The sequence below is a fragment of the Bombus affinis genome, chromosome 15 (assembly GCF_024516045.1).
Source record: "Bombus affinis isolate iyBomAffi1 chromosome 15, iyBomAffi1.2, whole genome shotgun sequence".
NCBI lineage: Eukaryota > Metazoa > Arthropoda > Insecta > Hymenoptera > Apidae > Bombus > Bombus affinis.
This window is the reverse complement of record NC_066358.1, coordinates 861,525-883,210: the sequence shown is the minus strand read 5'-3', so window position 1 is coordinate 883,210 and position 21,686 is coordinate 861,525. Positions and strand designations below refer to the sequence as shown.

Genomic DNA, 21,686 nt, shown 5'->3' with positions numbered 1-21,686 from the left:
CTTTTATCTTGTTTCCGTCATTCGTGTAGTTAAAACAAAATATAATTCTTTGTCTGCTTCCGTCGGAAGAAACTCGAGGGTCAAAACGAAAGGAAGAAGTGGAAAAAAACTTCAAAGGCTGCATCTCGATACCACTCAACGAGAAATGTATCCAGAGTAAACTGGCGGCTTGGAAACGGGTAGATGTGGATCGTGTTGTCTTTGTACTGGAACGATGGAGCGATTGATCAGGAAATATTTGCATGAGAAACGCGTACATGGAACAGTTGCGCGATCCTCTTCGATGGAAGGAAGAATATCGAAGACGTCGATCGACGACCCACTTCAGCGTGAGTGGATTGCTAGTCATTTGCGACGAAGATAATAATATAGCGCGTTATTTATACGGATTTGACAAAATGCAGATATTGGTAATAGCGAAAGAGCAATAACAATCGAATTTTTTACAATTTGAAGAAACTGATATGTCATTTCAAACATTTGGTTTCAATTCGTGAAATTAGTGATTCGTATTATGTGATAGTTATAAATATTGAATTGTTCGGAAAATTCATGGTGAAATTGAAAAAACTTTTCAACTGGTATTAACGACGACTGAAATACAAAATTTTTATCAAATAGATCAAAATAACATTAAAAAGATACTGTCCTATCTGGACAATGCAGTGCTAATTCAATATCGAAATTTTTAATTATCCCAACTTATTATGTGTAATAAAGTTCTTTGTGGTATCAACAGCGATTTTCATACCCATTAACGCGACTATAGAGTGTAATTCATCAAGAATTCCAATTTCACCATGACAGCTTTCCGGAATCCATCATGAATCGAAGAAAAAATCCGTCAGAGAAACCAGTTTCTCGTAGATAGTAGGGAATTATCCGAATCCAATTAATTACCACTGACATGGGTTGTGCACCAGTGGATTAATACGTAACGAGCTGAAATTAGGCTTTGTAGCACTTTTATTTAAAAACAGGCTGCTAAGTTTCACGTGTATCACGTGATCATCCGTCGTAACGTGGGCGTAAGTTCCGCCAGAGGTGAAACTTTCTGATTTATCAAACTGAAAATCTATTTGGCTCCTCTATTTGTTCACCAACTTCTAATTGCATCGCCCGCTTTATCCATGGCGTCCATGAAAACGTTATAGACAAGCTTGAGCACATTTTATATGGAATAAAACAAAAAATAACATTTTGAAATAATGAATTATTTCAACTGATTTGTTATTTTATTTTATGCATAATATAGAAAAAGTAACTTTTTTTTATGTGAAATACAAACAGAGCATTTCTGAATAATTTCTCATTCCAATCAATTAAATTGTTCAAAGAAAATAACAAATAATCTGATACATAAGAACTTATGATGAGTACCTTTTATTTTATTTTAATAAATCAACTTCTATTTCATCACAATAAATCCTTCAATTTAGAATCCATGAATTTTTATACTGTTTATAACCACATTTACCATCAATATTTGTTCTTGTCTTTAATATTTTCTCAGAAAGACACTCATATTGTGATAAATTTACCATTATAGCAAATGAAAACAATATCTTCACACGAGCAGATGTTGACAATATAACGTTATATTTAAGCATCTCTTCCGAACGTCGAGTAAGACTAGTCAATTCCCTCGACCTACAGAAGAAAGAGTCTCACGCGATCCTCCTTTTCATGGTAACATCCTCAGCACCAGACGTTGATTGAAGAACCGTTTCAATTTCTCAGCATTCAGAGAGAGCAGTTTCATCTGCATTTCCAGACTCATCAACATCTCCAAGCTTTCGTGAACACGACTCCAAGCGCTCGTGGAAACAGAATCAGTCCATCAGTCGTGATCATTAATTGCCCGTCTTTTTAACCACATTTCCCGACTCGTCAACGTCTTCAATTATTTATAGAAATAGAATCGTTCCATCAGTCGAAACGATCAGTTGACAACTCTGCGAAATTTTCTACTATAAACAGTATTTCCAGGCAGTCGTGAAATGAAGATCGTTTTAGTCAACGATCAGTTGGTGCGGGTCTTTCAATTGCATGCAATATCAATACGCGCTCGCGGACGTTGTATCCTTGACCATTCGTAACGTCCAGTCTAGCATCCTGTCGCAGCAGATGTATCGTATCGCATGATCATCCGCAGTAAGCATTCGTAAATCTCGTATCAGTAGTCAGAGACAATTCGAAACCTTCTCGTCGCTCGGAGAAGTACAACTTTCGGTATCGTTGATTTTTCTTCACGCTTTCAATTACTGTTCTTCCTCGTTGTTCAATCAGTTACCCAAAATCAATTCGATTAATTCGACAAGTTACAGTGTAGTGTCATCGATATGGAACGCAAATGTAAAAAAATCTGTATTTCTGACACAGTTTAAAATATTAATATAAAAGGTTCGGGAAGTATTCAAGAAATTATTTAAATAACAATTTATTTAAATACACAATAAAAAATAAAGTAAGAAGTTATTTCATTTGATAGCTATATAATGAAATAATGTAAAGAAAGTTAACGTTATAGTTAAGTTATTTATATTTATATCAAATAAACTCCCGCACAATTATTTCAAAAGAACTTATAATATATTATATAAGACATATTATTTGAATAATGTTCAAATAATATTAAAATTCGAATAACATCATAGTTATGGAAACGAAACGATGGTTGATTGTTGTTGTTGTTCAAAGTGTAGAGAATGATTAAATGATATATTTTGTTTAAGGAAAAAGTTGTGCCTTAATGGCTGATTAATTTTATCTCACGATATGGAGTATGTAGATACTAATCTGTTCGCCATCAGTGACAGCCAGGCGATAAACTTTAAGATTATGTAACTATTATCATTGAAGTCGTCAGAATGTTCTGAATGTGAATTACGTTTCCATATAGAATGCCTAAATTAATTCAAAATGTTTAAATACTTCATAAATGAACGACGATATTAAAAAATTATTCTGACAAAAGTTTTCTATTATACAGGAAGATATCATACACATAAAGCGTAAACAGTTTCTCTATAGATGCAGCTGTGGAGAAAATTTTAAGTTGAAATAAATTTTTTCTTAAACTATATACTAGCTATATTTTTTGATCAATAATGTAATACCATTTTTTGGACGAATTCTAAACTGTGGTCCACTATGTACAGTGTTATGCCACGAGGCTCAGTATAGGTCGTATTTCTAACCGTCGCTCGCGGTCCTACAGTGTTGCGCGCAGATCGTCTTATCTGCCCGACGGAAAACATACAATGTATCGACGAGCGCATAGTTGCCACCAGGCAGCGAGTTCGAGAAACATCGATTTCGGACCGTTATTTCATCTACACAAAGAACGTGGCATACGTGATCATAAGCGCGAACGGTGGCGTGATCCGAGCGAAGAGGGGGTCGTCTCCCCGAGAAGACAAAGAAATGATCGGTGAAGAATCAGTCTCTTTTGAGGATTTAAACAGCATACGTCGAGAGGTCTGATGAATAAAGTCGCTAAGTCTAACGAATATATCGAGAGATATCACAAAATCGAGTCAACTTCTGTAACACATTAACATTATTTATCACCAAATAATTGTGTCGCTTCATTGTTATCAAATTATTATTAAATATACGAACTATATTAACCTGTTAATACAGTGTTAAATTCATTAAACTACCTCTGTTATCTTAACCGAAACAGGGGAACGACTAATTCGTGGCGTCGATTATACGGGTCGTATCGAGAATTTACGCCTCTTGCTGACTCGTTTTCTTCGCGACCGCGTCTCTCCGCGAACGGTCGTAACATACAGCGACTAATTTATTGTTAGACGCAGTATATGCGAACATATCATATACAGGATGTAAACAAATTTTTTGATGGTTATCATAGATATATTCTACATCCCTTGAAATTCAAGGTCAAAACTTTTTGTTACATCGTATTCTACCCATCATGAGGATCGAAAATCTCAAAGGAACCACAGGTTATAACTCAACCGTTTTGTCAGAAATTGACGAAGTATTGTCATCTGTAAGATAAATTTTTTTTCATATCTAATACATATTTAAAACTTATCTGCTGTGTATGAGGCGTAACAAATCGACACTGTTGTAACATTATACTACAAAACACACTTTTATTTTGTGTTCTTCTAAAAAACAAACACAATTCTATCTTCTCAGATTAACTCCCCTTGCTAGATAGTTTATGTCTCGGTTTTCCTTATTGGCGTATGTCTCAGCCTCTATCCAGCTTTCGAATGATTTCTGTGTTTTTGTGTTTTCTGTAATGCTCAATTTGATGTCTATAATGGTACAAAATGTGTCACTATTCGGCAAATGCTTTGTTTAATTGATGAGGCATTAGATAATTATGGCACGTGAAATTGTATAAAGAGCGGCTTGGATGCTGCGGAAAGTATCGTAGAGAGGCTGAAGTTTCTGATTGACGAAATTTTTAAAAATTTGATCAGCGGTTTGGAAATGGAGAACCTATTGGAAATTTTATCAGCGGTTATCAGAAAGTAAGCCCATTCTCTGTGTATTGTTGTGTGAAAAACAAATTATTGCACTTACACGTTCCCATCCATCAACAGATTTACGCAGAATAGGTAAGCATGCTGGTGTTTCGCATATGACAGTCGCATAATTAGATTGCAAGTCTTCTTGGAGTATGCAAAGAGGTCAGACACTTCGAATCAATGATCGCGCTGCTAGGAAGAAATATTATCATTGAAGGCTACAAATTAAAAACGTGCTTTTTATAGATCAGAATAATAATTCAAACTAAGCGTTGCACAACCGGCAAAACATTAGAATATGAAGTTATCGTAATTCTAACTCTGCAATACGAAACTTTAAACAAGAATCAATAATTTGGTTTTCTATAATATATTATATATTTGCTATTTATTTGCCAAATCATCGAAATAATGGAAATTACCACAATGTTTTTCATGTAATCGTACTATGTGGAAAAGGCATTCCCTCGCATTTATTTTGTGCACGATGGTGCACCACCGTTTTAGCAGACTAGTTCGACAATTCTTAAGTAATCACGTTAGATAGGTCGAAGACCCGCACCAAAATTATAGACCTTGTGATCACCCGATGTAAACTTTCTTAATTTTTGTCTTTGAGGTACAAAAAACTTTTGAGAGACTTGATTTATAGATGGGACCAACAAATAAGAAATATCCAACAATTAGAAATTCACGTAAATGACATTTTTCAAAGAAAAGAAAGAAAGGATGATATGGTATATATAATGATAGATCTTTATCTGCAATGCTATTTTATCTGTATATGAGAGCAAAATATAAGGATATTACAAATAAAGTGAGTTCGTAAACTAATGGAACTTTGACATTTTTTTCCAAGAGAATAATCGAGTTACAACCCATAGTTCCTGTGAGACTTCCGATCCTCATGATGAAGAGAATACGACGCAACAAAAAGATTTGTCTTTGAATTTCAAGATTAAGGTAAATTCTGCTGCTACTTGCTTTTAGCGATCTTCATCGATCCAGAAATGTAGAATGCAGCTATGACAATTGGGACAAAACAAAATTCTGCTGCTACTTGCTTTTAGCGAACTTCATCGATCCAGAAATGTAGAATGCAGCTATGACAATTGGGACAAAACACTTTTTTTACAGCTTGCACATAAATACATTGTACATGTATAAACTATTGTAGAGCAGATATGATCCTTATATTAATATATTTTATCTTTTTACATTAAATTATTATTTACTTAATTTCTTTTATGTCTTTAATTTCCAATGTCGTGTTACATGCATTTTTATGGTAATTGTCTGTATACCTTTCTTCAAAGATCAATTTTCCCACAATTTCTCCACCATATTTCGTAAAGGTAAACGTGAATTCGTATTGAAGTTAAATGTTCAAAAAATCGGAATAAATCTTGCTTTCCATCTCGGAATTCAAACCTGAAATCTCTGGAGTCCTCAAGCTACCTGCTAAGCTATTAGTTTTTTTCCAATATTTGCTGACGGTTCTGCATATTTCTTGCGGATACGTGTGCAATTTCTGTGAAAAATATTTTCGGCGTTGCACAAGCATGTTTAGTGCGCAATTTACATAATGTGCAAAAACCAATTTCGAAATATTTATCGATTTTATGCGAAGGAAAACAAATCTTGCGAAACTATTTTCAAAAAATTTGTCGATGGTATTTTCACGTTTTAAAATTCATAGGAGGAAGAATTAGAAATAAGAAATTGACAGATTACTTACCATTAAATATAAAGCAAACATTTAAGATGTGATTTTCACGTATTTTATACATTACTATCATATATCATCATTGTTTTTTTACGTGTAGGAAATTGAAAATTCAAATTATTATCATTACTTAAATTGACAACGAAAAATTATGTTATTTTATAATGAATAAATTACGTCTTTTTTATTAAGCCCCCGCATTTTAAAAACTTCTCATAAAGAGCTATATGACCTGAGAGTTACATCAGTTTTTATATGAGGTTCTTACATTACAAATCTACTATTTGTCGAGGAACATGAGATTTTAAACAACGATCGTATGAAATTTTAATTTGGAATTTACATTTTTTAAGAAAACGTTAGAAACGATAACACGCTTCAATATCTGGTATCATAATGTGAAAATATCATATTCAGTAATGTATGTAGTTATTCGTTATATTAACTAATTATATAAAAAAGATAGAAAATGATATTTCAACAAATGTTATTATGTTAACACCATCTAAATTTGGTTTATTATTAAATTAATGATCCAACTCATTTTGGTTGTAGAACACTTTCATTTTGATAACAAATTTTACTAGCATTGCTTATTAATTATAAATAAAATGATAAATGAAAAATAAGTTATAAAAAGCATATTACAAAAATATATATTTGTCGGATTCTCATTATGATTAGGGGCATGTAACGAATCTTCATTTGGATTAGACATTGTTATTATGCAATAGAGAAGATATTTACTAGTACAAATATGATTATTACAGAATTTGACAAGTAACTGTGGTAATTAGATACTCGAGATACTAATGACAATGATCTTAGGTTCCATAACGAATCCGCGGTCAACGGGATAATAAAATGCGCTTTCTTCCAAAGCCCAAGTTGTTGTTATTAAATATAGGTTTAGACTTGATATTCAATAGATTCACTCAGATTGAATGTTACTTTTATATTTCACCACCTCGTACAAAATGTCTGAACACACTGGGTACACTTAGATAATTCACACGTGGTCGACTCCTAAGACAAAAGAGCGTCGTTAGAAATCGTACCACCTCAGCTTATAGGAACTAGCGATTATACCACCTTAGCGTTTCTCAACAGTTGTACTCTACTTGCTTGCCTACGGTACAAGTATTACTAAACTAACTCTTTGTCAAAGACGCTATGTAACTCGCTCATGAGACCTCACGAGAGAACGACTTTCCGTCACGATGATGCTGCAGAGGAAAATTATGATGGGGTGTGTCTAAGGACACGAGATCATCGGATTCGTCGAGGAAAGCCTTCGTTCGGAAAGTGAGGGAACTGGACGTTCCTGTTAATTAGTTAATTTCTATGTTGGTGGTTAAAGAAGAATGCTAATCGCCCTTGAGAGAAAGTTGCTAGCGGGAAACATCGTTCGTGAGAAACGCAGATTTCCCGTATCTTCCCGTAGTAGGTGATAGATTTAGGGAATGTTAGAATAAAGACTGTTTGTCCGTTTGAAGGACCTTACTTAACAAAATCCTAAGATTTATAGCGGGTACTCAGGCTAGCTGAATATATACTGTCGAGATGCATCGAAATTTGGTAATCATCTTGCCCGAAGAATAGGGTCTGTGTGTGGCGAGCCAAGAGTCAGATACCGTTGAAATGTTTACTGTCGAGTACCGCTACAATTATTCCTTTTTAAGGAGAGCTATACAATTACTCCCTGTTAGGTAAAAACGTTCATCCCGTGACCGCAGCTACGTTCAGTTACTAGTTGTCACTTCGAACCGAAGCTCACTATTACAAATCTCGGACAATTATAATCGGGTTAAATCATAAAGACTAAAGTATTGGGGATTTTTTTAAGAATTCCAAAGGGGAGGCCCCGGTATCCTTTCATCTCCAACATATTAATAATATGGAAATTATTAATTCGAGCTTATAATTAGTATAAAAGGCTAAATATTTTTCTTTCTATTAACACTCTCTTGAAACTTGGTCTAATTATTATAAACAGTTGAATTACTATAATAGATATCATTAATTTGATTGCGATTTGACAAATCGCAAATTAAAAATTAGCAGTAATAATAAATTTTTTCTTATAACAAAGAGAAATTTCATAATAAATCAAGTAAAACTTTCTATCAAATTTGTAACGAGATGCGACTACTGTAAAATTTAAAATGAATCTGGAAATGTATACAGAAGTTACAAGATATTTACTGGAAGTGTACACTTAGCAAAAATTACCAAAGTATTTGAACAATCAATTATTCACTATATTAATAAGCCATAATATTTAGTGAGATAATTCTTAGCATTGATTATATGTTTAGGATTATTCTTTATGCTATATATCAATTTTTCACTAAGTGTATGTTTGCTATAAATGTCTTGCAACATCTATATGTATTTTCAAATTGATTTAAAATTTTACTATTATCATCACGATAGTCGTGCTTTATTACAATGCTAATGAAATGTCAAAAAGTTTCGTATGCTGCATGTAATGCATTCATAAAACTTTTCTCTGATAAGTCCGAATTTCTCTTCCGAATACTTTCGTAGGCCATTGTACATATTTCAAAAACAAGAGTAAATTATTCAGTCTAAAGACGTAAGCCTTTTAGTAACAGATAGAAAATTCATAAAGATTTTTGAAAAACTAACGCCATACCCAATATCAACATTTTTCCAGAGTTGAAATCAATATTTTCAAAGTAAATATTTTTCAATACAATTTCGTAATCAGATTTAATAGAAACGTAGTAATATATAATTTTTCGACGAAGTATTGTATTTTTAAATCGCTCTCAAATGAAGAGTAAAAAGTATAATATATTGTATAGATATTGTAGTATCGTGAGGGAAAAACCTGGTTAGAAACTAACCAAAACAATGTCGTCTATCCTTCGGTTATTAGTTTATATAAAAAAAAAGCCTATGTGACTAAAGTCACCTAGTTCTTGCGGAGCGTTAACAGGATGGGATTAGAGAAAGGAAAAAATAGCGCTAATGGAGGGGGACGATTTGAATTCAAAGAGTTGTTGATCGAGAAGCGTTGAGCGGTTGGTCGAGAAAGGAGAGTGAGTCGAGAGGTCAGAGTTAATCGAGGAGTCGAAGAGTAGAGTGGTTAGCGTGGTCGAGTTGCGAGAGGTGTTAGCGTTGTTGAGAGTAGAGTTGTTAGCGTTGTGGAGTTGCGTGAGTTTCTAGCGTAGCTGAGAGGTTGAGTTGTTGGCGTTGTCCAGTTGCGTGAGTGGTCAAGTTAGAGTAAGATTGTTACAATTAGTTCCATATTAAACAACCATCGTTTTCTGTCTCATTAATATCTGTATAATTAATTTATTATAAATAAATTACAAATAATAAATAGTATCAAAGAAATTGTATACCTAAATTTTTCCGCGATACTACAATATGGTATGTCTTTCCCTTGGTGTTCACATTATAAATCCTTAGTTTAGATACGAATTGCCATGCCCTTAAATCTCTGGAATACTTCGAATGAAAGCACCTCGCCTCTATAAATAATTTCCTTAACAAGATAAGAGTAATGCGGTTACATTCCAAAGGTGCCTTAAGAAGGGCAATAAAAGCTGGAATCATGAATGAATTATCCGGCATAAAACGTTTCCGGTTGAATAAAAGAAAAGCGGTTCCGGATGACGTTGGTTCAAGTGAATCCATTTTGGTATCTAAATTTAAACGCGCAATTCCTCATACGTATTCAAACTATGCCTTGTGGCTCATTCGCGTAACCATGGAGTCAGTTCACCTTGCAAAAAGGTTTCATTCGATATGCAACTACCTCGTCACGTGGAACGATGTCGCCATGTAACGAAAAAGCAATTGCCTGATAAACGAATTCAGTAGAAAACGAATGTTGTTCGAGCATACATACAAGTCGATCAGATGTCTTGCATCTTGGAAATGCTTTTATCGTTTCTGAAACGAGACTGGTGCCTTCGAATAAATAAGAGTTCACAAAAATAAATTTTGTGTTAGGTGTGTGCGAAATATAATGTAAGTATAGAGTTCAGGAAAGAATATTGATCAAAAATCTACTAAATTTGGTCCAACAAAGGAATTGTTATATTTAAGGCTGTGGTATTAGTAAACTGAGAATGATTATGCGAATGTATATTGTCATATAATGGAAGTAAAAAATTAAACCTAGGTCTGTTATGTGGTTATAAGATTATGTTATTGCATAATGTATATTTATGTTTGCAAACTGATTTAGTTTATTACTACAGTGCTACAGGTTAATGACAATTACCCAACGTAAATCAACAATAATTGTAAACCACGTGAAAATAATAAAATAGTAAATTGTTTATTAAACGTCAGATCCAGTAGCTTGTACCGCGAACGAAGGCATCAATTTGATTAAGAGTACCGTGTCATTCATAGTAAATTATACAATAAACAAGAATACGAAAAGTTTTGTTAAATTTTCTTTTTAAATGTCGAAAATCCAAAATTCCTTCGATTTGGAACATCCTTGGTGAAAAAATAATACCTGTTGAATAACTAACTTGAATAATCGAATAATTGCGGAAAATTTTTCGATTAATACTAAAAGATTTGCATCTGATTAGGTGAAGTGATCATTTAATTCGCTGGATGAATTTCTTCTCCAGTAGAAAGAGTTTATAATAGCATAATAAATCTTTAAATATAACGAAGTACGAACATATACATACCTACAAAAACAAGCGACATCCCATAAAAATGTTCAAAATAAATAATTAGAAGAAATATGGAAATATTTCAACAATCCATATATATGCGAGCTACTACTAATTATTTTCTTTTTAATTAAATCCGAATTACTCAAATACAGAAGAAAATATTATCATATATTTCGCATAAATCCAGTTTGTTTCATAATTTAATCTCAAATACCAAAATGAAGATTCTACATATATGTACACATCGCGTGACGTAAACATTGACCAAACTGACTAGTAAAATCAACTTTAATTTGTCAGCCTCCTTATTATGAATTTAAAATTGTTATTTATTTAACCCGAATGTAAATTCCATCAAAAAAGAAAATTAATCCCAATATCGTGCCAAATCCCATAAACGTTGATTTGTTGCATCATTTCTGATATAAATATTTAATAAACAAATAGGAATAAATCGATAGTAAAATCGTTTTAAAAATTCTAGATGTTATTTCAAATTTGTTAATTCTAAAGATATATTAATATATTATAACTGATTAGCGGATATTATTTAAATTGAAATGTTACAACGATCAAATGTTGGAAGTATTTTACCCAGAAATTAATGAACGATAAATATTATTATGGATAATGACACGAATTTGGGTTATAATGTCTTTTAATAAAGTATGTATTTAAGAAGACTAGAAAGAAAAAGGAAAAAAGCGAATTAGAATAAAAAGCAGACAATGTTTTGCTTATTAATTTATTGTTTATTTTTATTTTGTTTTCTAATGAGATGTATATTGAATTGTTACTTGCAAAAAGATGTAATCTAATATAGTTATAAAATTTCGTTGTTGGTGCATTTTTACAATGTTTAATGGAAATCTATTCATAAAATCTATATCAATTTAATTCATAGCAGACGTAAGTTTGAAGATTAATCATTTCAATTTCGATATACTTTTCGTTTTAAATAGAAATGTATAGTGTTATAGGGATTAGTTAGTGTTCTGATAACAAATTAGTGAATTAATTACTTTTCAACCAGCCCAAAGTTGAAAGTACTATATAATAATGTGAAAATCCATATAACTTTCCTGCTTTGAATACAACCACTTTCTTGACGATCATTTAATTATGATTTGCGACGTAATTTTCGGTAAGAATTTATGATTACAGAGAATTAAAAAAAAAGACGACAGAAATATATGTAATTACAACTAAACGGTGGTTGAAGTAAATTAAGAATCATAACGCTGCTACTTGAAGCATTCTTATTTCGACTTGAAATTTATCTGTATTTGTTGGACGATGCATCTATGTTGAAGTTGGTTATAGTATTCAGACCTTCATATTCTCCTAATACAAAATCCCAAATTTTTCCTAAAAATGCCTGACTGTTTCCGAGAAATTCGCTCTCAACAATATTCTGAAAAAATGTATTCAGACTATTACTTATCGAAGGATGTATTTTGTTATTGATCCTTTTATTGGGAACTAAAGAAAATTCTGTCATCGATAATATTTATTGATAACGAAAAAAATGTTTGTTTATTATGCTTATCTAAGTATACGGCAACTTTTTAAATTTTGGTTATAATTATTATGATTTCTAGTTTCATAACAATAATTGTGGATTCACAAATGGATTGTAAGAGCAAGAACGAACCAATGGGTAAACAAGATATGAGAAACGCAGCCTGTCTAGGCACAGTTGTTGGTCAGAAAGCGTTAAAGCTTACAGCATAATTCAAAAGCTACATTAATATTTATAGGTGAGAAGCTATGGCGCGTTGTATTTCCGTCCCAACTGTAATAATACTACTGTATGGAAAATATAATGTACACTGATTTCTTGGCTGTTTTCTCAGTTTTTAGCTTGTTAGCAATCCTTATTGAAACAGTTAAAGAAGAATTGGTAACAAAATAACTGTAGAATGAGAATTGTCAGGGTAATTGTATTTTTTACAACAGCCAAAATTGAATAAGTATATCACCGTTCCAGTGCAATAATGATGTAACTTCAAATTGGCAAATTTTGAAATAATTCTAATCTCGGATATATCCTATTTTTCCACTAGAAAAAATTCATAATTTTCCGAACATTCCTGACCACTAAATGATTGTAACGTTATTGTTAAAACATTCGTTGTTGGCTATCGCATTTCGTAACATAAGTATTCGTTGTATCGTAATCTGTTCCGTTTGAAGGAACAAAAACATGCGAATTTTCTTATATAATTTTGATATCAGCTCTTCAAACCAGAAAGCTATTTGTGAGTCGGAACATAAGTACTTAGGACGGCTCCTTTTAACAACAGTAGCGATGCTTGTAATTTTCTATGTCCATCGTGTTCTCAATAAATATATTCTTAATCAAGCATGTCATAAATGTGATTATTTCTGAAAGGCAAATTTAAGGAATTTCCACGACTCTTAGGTCGAGGTTACACGAGCGTTAGACCGACGCTGCATTACGTGGCGTTGGTTACTACGTTGTGGAAATGCATTCACACACAGGCGTTATGGCACATTTAGTGTTGCGTGGATACATTTCTACAACGCAGACCACGTTACACATCGTCGGTTCAACGATCGTGTAGCGCCGACCTTACTGAACTGTTTATTCGAAGCCCCATGTTCGTCATTCGTCAGTTCGCCCAGGTATCGTTTAAATTTTCCGCCATGAGCTTTCTGTCGAAAGTTGCACGCGTTTCGGGTATACGGAAATGCGTGAGTGACGTCTAACAAGCATACTGATTGAGACTTTCTTGCGCTCAGTAACCAGCCAATTAACATGCATATTTCTGGATATCACAGTTGAACTCTCCAATCGAGTCGAGCAAGACAGATTCGCACATCGTTCATTGTTTTGAATAGAAATCAGGATTGTTTTACCTTTCGTGCCGAGAAGATCAAATTTGATTGCCAACACTTGTACCTTTAAGGATTGTGTCCAGAAGCAATCGTCGCATGCTTCTATTTCTTTGCTCCAACGGAAGGAGCCACGAGTTTCTAAAACTTCGCTATATACATAGATAGCTTCAGTCGCACATTCCGCATGTTTTCTTTGTAAATAGTCCATCGTTTTGGGCTTAGTTCATTTTTTTAATCAATATTAATTTAACGTTAGCAATTTTATTAAGTACCTACAGACTAACATGTTTATGCCAACAGTATGAAACTTTTCCTTCATTATTTAATTACAACTTTTACTAAGTGATATTGGTTTTCTTGGTCTCCTGAAAAATCACTTGTTTACAATTGTAATGTAACAATTTATATTCATAGGGTACAATTGACTTACTAAAAACCAGTATTGCGTTAATGTAACATTTTATTTATTGTTTCTTTTCAATCAGTTTATACAATAAATTTAACATGAATAAATTCTGATTTCTGATAGAGTGATTATAAAAGGGAATTTCAAGAATTAAATTCTACAGAAATATTCTTAGTATGAAGAAATTATAAGCAGATATCATTACATTTAATAAGGAAAATCTGAACAAAAATATATTACGATAAAATATGATCTCTTTTGTGGACGCAGTCTATAAAAATTTGTTATGCATTAAATGAGAGAATCTTTTTCTCCCATTTAACTTAAGAAGAAAAAGGATTAAAATGGATATCTATGCTGACCTCGAAGAAAATAGTTTAGAACACTTTATTTGAATTACTCTATATGTTATCAAATAAGTATTTCATTTGTTTTAAGTCGTTTAATCTTAATGATAATAAAAAAAATTTTCAAACGCCGGAGGAAAATTCAGATTTTCTCACTGATGGTTTCACAATCAATGTTATTGTTTGATTGCTCGCGGAAAGACAATAGGAGGGGAACAACTTCACGGCTGCACAAGGAGGTTAATGTGAACGCTCAATGTAGCAGAAACGCGAAACGGGCCGCAATTCATTTGACCGGCTTGGAAAGTGGATTATCAGGATCCAATTTCACGTTACATACTGCAATCTAACGCATGTATGAGAATGAACGCTTATTAAAGCCAATGTTCGCTACAAACTAACGTGATATGCCTGATCGAGTACCGAATAGATAGTTTTCAATATATACAACCGCGTTTAAAAGTATTATGGATACTTAACATTTTCAATTATGTTGCGCTCTGTGTGCATGGTATAGGACGAATACTTAAAAAATCTTACTACCAAAATATAAATAATTCAGGAAAGTCTGTAGAAATTATTCATAATAGTTGCAGGAAAGTTTTGCCATCAGACTAATGAAATAACTGTCTCAATCTTTCGACTTACAATTACACAGATTTTATAGAAAAGTTTTGGGTTCATTAGGATTATTAAATTCGAAAAAAGTGTTTCAAGTTATAAAAGTTATGGGTAATTATACAGGGAGTAGATGAATATTACATGTAACATAATAAACGAATTATTAGTAGCTGGGATATTCAAAATTATAAAGTAGTAATGAAAGCACGATAGTAATGAAAGCGGATATATGTATAGATGAAAAAAATATAATTAATACTCCTTATGCTATGTAAAAATAAATTTAGTAGATTTATTAATCCTCTGCATTCGGTACATCTGGTTACATTTTTCATTTTTTTATTTTTTTTTTTTCACACAATGTAAAGGCGAAACTTCAAGCAAATATATATTTTTAAAAACTTTAGAACTTTTGCAATTTTATACTATATAATCACCAATAATTTCTTTGTGTCCTCTTAGATGGAACACTCATTACCAAATATCGTTAGGATAATTGCAAGGCAGATGCCACACCGGAAAAGATGCTGCACTGTCGATATCTTGAGATGTAATTGATAATAGGTTAGCATTGTTAATTATATTTGTCCAATGTTGCTCGCATATCGTTGTTAACTTATTGTTTTCAAAGCTTTTACAGTTTTTTCGAGATAAGTACATCACATTTTGTCCTCATACTTATTTCCTGTACGTTTCGATTGTCATACTAATATAAAAAAGTTCATAGTTTTCCATGAATTAACTATTGTTATACGTTAAGAAGAATATGTGGAGTGTTCCTTTGCCAAAACAAATAGCTGTACGTACGATGCGGAAATAAAAAGACATGGCATCTCTCTCTTTACATCGTATATTCAACATTTTCAGGAGGCATTATGTGCACATTGGAGATTAAACATAAGAGACATTTGAAAGAAAAAGATTAGTAGATAGTAAGCATTCCGATCATTACGTGAGAAATTATGAGTATATGTGTGTCTATTTTTGACACCTTATATTATGTCTAGACGAGGTCTTGTCCATATCTTACGAAACCTTCGCATGTACATAAAAGTTTTCTATGATAAATGTTCAAATATTCCAACAAGTATACCATTATGCACCATTATGCGATGTGAGCGAATAATATGTCAAGCGGGTGTGAAATGATTTCTTGTGAAAAAACAAGAAAAAATATAGAATAAAATTTTTTCTACTGAAGATTAGTTTTCAAGAAAGTAGAGTTTGAAAATTTAATAAGTATATTTGAACATTGCTAATTCAGAACTAAATAGAAGAAAATAATTGGAAGAATGTTATTTGTGTGTAAAAATAAATCGAAAATATGAAGTAAAATTTTTTTCATAAGGCGTTTTGTTCCCGTGAAAAGTAAATTTGAGAATATATCATATGCTTGAACTAGACTGACTAAACATAAATAAACTCAATTTTCCTCAAAATGAAGCCTTAAACGGAAAAATTATATTTTACATTTTTCACTTATTTTCACAAATAGAATAGCTCCCTTCTAATTGTTTATCTAGTCGCTAACTGGTCAGATTTACATATATTTCATATAACCATATTCATAAAACGAATTACTAAACCAGTTTTCTCGAAAACTAATCCTTGGACAAACACATTTTATTCTTTATTTCTTTCTTATTTTTCTACAAGGAATCACTTCTCACCCGTTTGACATGTTATTCAGCCGCATCCTGTATATACTCACAACAACAAGAAAGAAGAGCAAAACTTGTAAACCTCAAAGATCGACTTCTTTTAGCGTGTCACAGACGACGACTCATTTTAGAGATCGCTCTTCCTGCAACTTGCAGCAGCATTAATCTTGTAACCGCGAGCGGTGTACTCCTTTAACATGCAAATACGGGCGGCACTCGACTACGAATATAATTTACGTCTGTCCTCGGTGAACAAATGGGCGAAATCAATGAAGCCCTGGATTCCTTGCTTCTGACCTGGCCTTTCTTCCACGGCTACCTTGTCGAATTAGCATTTCCAGCGGCGAATCGTTCAGCGGCCGGCCAGACAGTAGTGGCAAGATTTACTGCCCCTTTCCAATCGCGCTTTTACCGTGTCTCTAATTCCTTTTCAGTGGATTCCGTTTCCAATCGGAAACCCCTAGATAAACGTTATTGCAATGGAAGCTTTTCGAACGAAAGCTACTTTGGATAGTTTCAAAGATAGTATGGAATTCTCTATATCAGCTCTACTCTAGGCTTCATCGAAATATACAGCATGTTAAGAAAAGATCTAAGCCTTTAAATTTTATAGCACTTACCAAAAGAAATGAAAAATGTGTAATTAATATATATGGTGCATTTGCGAAAGTTTAGGTTTAAGTTGATGAGAAATTAAACTCTGAAGAAAATACTAATAAAGGATCTAGGCGAATGAATAAATAAGAGAACTAATATCGAAAAGATATCGGCAAAGATATCAATGGGACTGACACCCAGAAACAATGATTTCGTCAAACCGAATGTTCGTTTTTTTACTTTGAATGATTCATTGGATGATTGGATGATGTTGTTTGAACATGTTTTCATTCGATGTTCATTTAATGCACAAAACATTGTTTTTATTCGTGTTTCATCCAAACTGACGATCCAAACGACATAAATGAACAAAGTGGGGTCAATCGTTACTTTTAGTACCAAATAAACGAATAGGTTTTCTATGCAATTTCTTAATAACAGCCGTGTTATGAGAACTGTTACTTCTTATTTGATCTTTGAATCCACGATAACGCGGTATTACAATTGTACAAAAAACTACATCCAAAGTGCAGAGCAAAGAGATAGATGATATAAATAAAAGTTTGCATAATCGCTACATGGTTTAAATAGTACATATTTTGTAAAAAAAGTCAGTCCTAAAACTTTGTAAACGTAACATAAACGGTGGCCCACGAGAGTATTTGAACATTTACACAGATAACTTTCATATATATAAAGTCATATATATAGTCACGGAAGTCTACATATACATATCAAATTTTGCGTACGCAGACTTATACTAGATATTAATATAATATAGTCCACTAAATTTATGATTTCATAAAGATATAGCAGGTATATGTAATAGCAGATATATAGGTATATGTAATTTTTGTAGCGCATTATATTTTATATTTGTTTATTTCTTAATAAAGGTGAAAGCGAATAAATTGTGTCATATTTTGACAATATGTGTTTCAATGTGTCAAAAAATTCGTAGAACTAACGGTTTTAGTATAATATTTTATATTTAAGGAATGTAGGTAGATTTTTGTAACTAACTATATATGTATGTCGTATGTATTATATAGAACATTCAGAAATTCCATTACCACTGTAGTGAGTAACGACTGTTTTGATTATATTAGTCAAATTCGAAACTAATTTGAAATATAATATGTTTAAGGTCACATCTTTTCCTACGAATATACACTTTGTTCAGGATTTAAGTTTGTCCTCAGTTTACGATATGGATAATATATCTGCTATTTTTTGAGAAGTTGAAATTTCCCACATTGCACGTTATAAAGTTTGCACCTCGGACTACGTCAAGAACTTAATTAGTATCTTAAGCGCTTAACGGGCTTGCTCAACAGCAAATATAATATGACGTATTATAAACCTCGACACCAGATGAGATCTCGACAATAGACAAGGATGAGGTCACTAACTGGACGTTACGCTACGCACCCTTGATCAGCTACACACAAGATGCAGCATATGTCAGATACCCATGATAGTTCGACAACTGTAGGATTGGACAGACGCAGATTCCTACCTCACAGGAAACGTTGACGAAAACATACCGCCCAGACTGACATTTAGAATATAAGCAACAGACGTTTCAAGAGATATCAAACTCATCACGCACTACCCTACGTTTAAACTTTGTTACTTACATTTCACACTCTTATGTTTGTACTAATTACTTCAAATAAACATACTACTCACAAGCTTACTAGAAATCTTTAATCTATCTTCATCTTGAGCGTTGATATCGTTCAAGGTTGGCGATCTGAACCGAAAGTTGTAACCTGACTGATCGCCACCTAGTTGATAGGTAGCAACACACCTACTTAGTAATAAATTAGTATAAAGCATGAATAATGAGTCGGTCTTTTAAAAAATGAATTTAAAATTTCATTGGTTCTTACATTGACATAACATATTTAAAATATATGTACATTTCCAATCCGATAGAAAGTAAATATGAGAAAGCAGAAAACTATTCTTTATCAGGTGAAGTAGTCATCATTCTACATAGAATGAAGTATCTAATTTCATGATTTAATTATTTTTATGTTTTCAGAAACAGGATTCTTCCCAAAAAATCAACTAGCCAATACAAAATGAAATGAAAATCAATGTTATATCTAAGCAATGTTACTAAAAGTTGCGAAATAGATACAAAAATTATTTTGCAATTATACTTCAGCCAGGGTAAGACATATCTGGGTTAACCTTTAACGCTCCAAGTGTGCCTTTTAAGCACTGTAAATAAGGCCGGTCAATATGCATCAATATATTATTTCCTGAGAAAATCGATGAAGTGGTGGCGGAAATCATTCTTTTGGGGACTAGAAACAAGCGTAATAAATGCTTATATACTTTACAAAATTTCTTAGGAAAGGAAAGGAGAAAGCGCTTTATCACACTATAAGTTTGTCAAATTAGTAAGTCAGCTCGTAAGTAACTTTCGGAATAACAATATGTATGGCAGGCCTTTCGGAACAGATAAGGAACAAAGTTTATATGGAAAACTTTATATAATAAATCAGTTGCCGAAAGGGAAAAAGAAAAAGTGTCTTGTTTGTTTACCAAAAAGAAGTAATTCGGTAAAAAAACAAACAGTTTTCTACTGTAATATAAGACCTATGAACGCAAACCCGGTTTGCATCCCAATGAATGTTTTAAAATATTCCACACATTACTCAATTATAATTAATATAAATATTATAATCAAAATTATATTACTTCTGAGACGAATAAAGATTGTTTTGAATGATTTTAATATTATTGTTTACATGTCATTGTAGCATTTAAAATCTGACACTTAAAAACTTTCAAGTCAAAGTATGATGAGAATAAGTTGGAGTTGCCGGTCGATATTCACATTTAAAGGTCAGAGCGTTAAAGGCTAATTATGGACATTAATCAAAAATAAAATTTCAAGACATTATACAGAAGGAAGTCTAAAAAATAAAACTGTTGTTATTTATGAAATTTATATTTCAAATATAACAATACATACATACAACTTGTACGTAAACATTTTAAATATTTTATGAGATATTTAAAAATATATTAATACGTTGGTTGAAAATTACTCTTGCGTAATAGCAAGTTGAAAATTCAATATCAGTAACTGATATTTAGTAATTAGCTTTATGTTATGCAAATTTCTAATAAAGTAAGAAAAGTATTTTATTAATTATTAAATTTAACATTTATAATTTAATAACTGTAAATAAATGCACAATTATTCGGAATTCTATATTTTTTTAAACATTGTTGTACTAAACACATTTAAAAATACATTATATTTAAGAAAAAAGAATTGACTTTCAAATCTTATTATCTGTAGATAAAATATTCAGATACCTATGTATTTAAACCTGGTATTTTTAAGGTAGTTCAGAGAATAGTTGAGGTTAATAATAATTTCGTAACGATAATTCTTAAGTTGGGAAATATTGTTCTAGAGTAGTGCGATTGAATATTTGAAAAAATTACTCAAATATGAATATTATTTATGATTTTTTCGTTGAAAAATTTTTGATCCTCATACATAAAACGGAATAATGAAAATTGACATAATATCAGGAACAGCATAATGAAATTTTTCAAAGGTTTTATTATCAAAAGAACAAAATATCTTCAAAGCACGTTATTACACGATTCGTTACTTTTACATTTAACTAAATCATTTCAATCAATTTAATTATCGCATAAAGGCAAGGAAGTTTGGTTGAAATAACTCTTCATCGAGCAATCGATATCTATGATTAATGGAATTTATTTTTAGCATATCGGTAAATCGTTATTGTATTATATTTTCCAAATATTTTCTTCGAATATTATCTTTTTATCTATTAAAATATATTGAAAACAAAAGGTTAATATTAAATACAGACGAAAAATATTTAATAAATTTCACTTAATTTTGTATCCCCAAGAGAGCTATACCAAAGATCATAATTTAGACAGTGTTGTTGATAATACGATATTGAAGCAATATTAAAACTAGGAAAAAGAATACAGATAAATAAATAGCCATTTGCAAAATTAAAACAATCAGGATCAGAAAAATAAAAAGTTATAATAAATGTAGAATTATAACTACAGAAAGAAATTAGTATGTAATATGTAAATTCCACTATAACATTACTTTTTGAAACATTCTTGTCTCTTTAACTTTTGGTACAAATATATCGCAAATATTTAGAACTCCTTCACGAAAATTAACCTCTGCAGTTAGATAAATTAGCTTTAGCAATCAGCCATGTGAAAATAGACGTGGTATGTTAAAAAAGATTTA

General features: G+C 31.9%; 1 protein-coding gene across 1 annotated transcript in view; it reads right to left on the bottom strand.

Moving 5' to 3' along the window:
• LOC126925022 (octopamine receptor beta-2R-like) overlaps positions 1-21,686 on the bottom strand; it is a 543,796-nt gene that overhangs the window by 260,955 nt on the left and 261,155 nt on the right. The window lies entirely within an intron of this gene.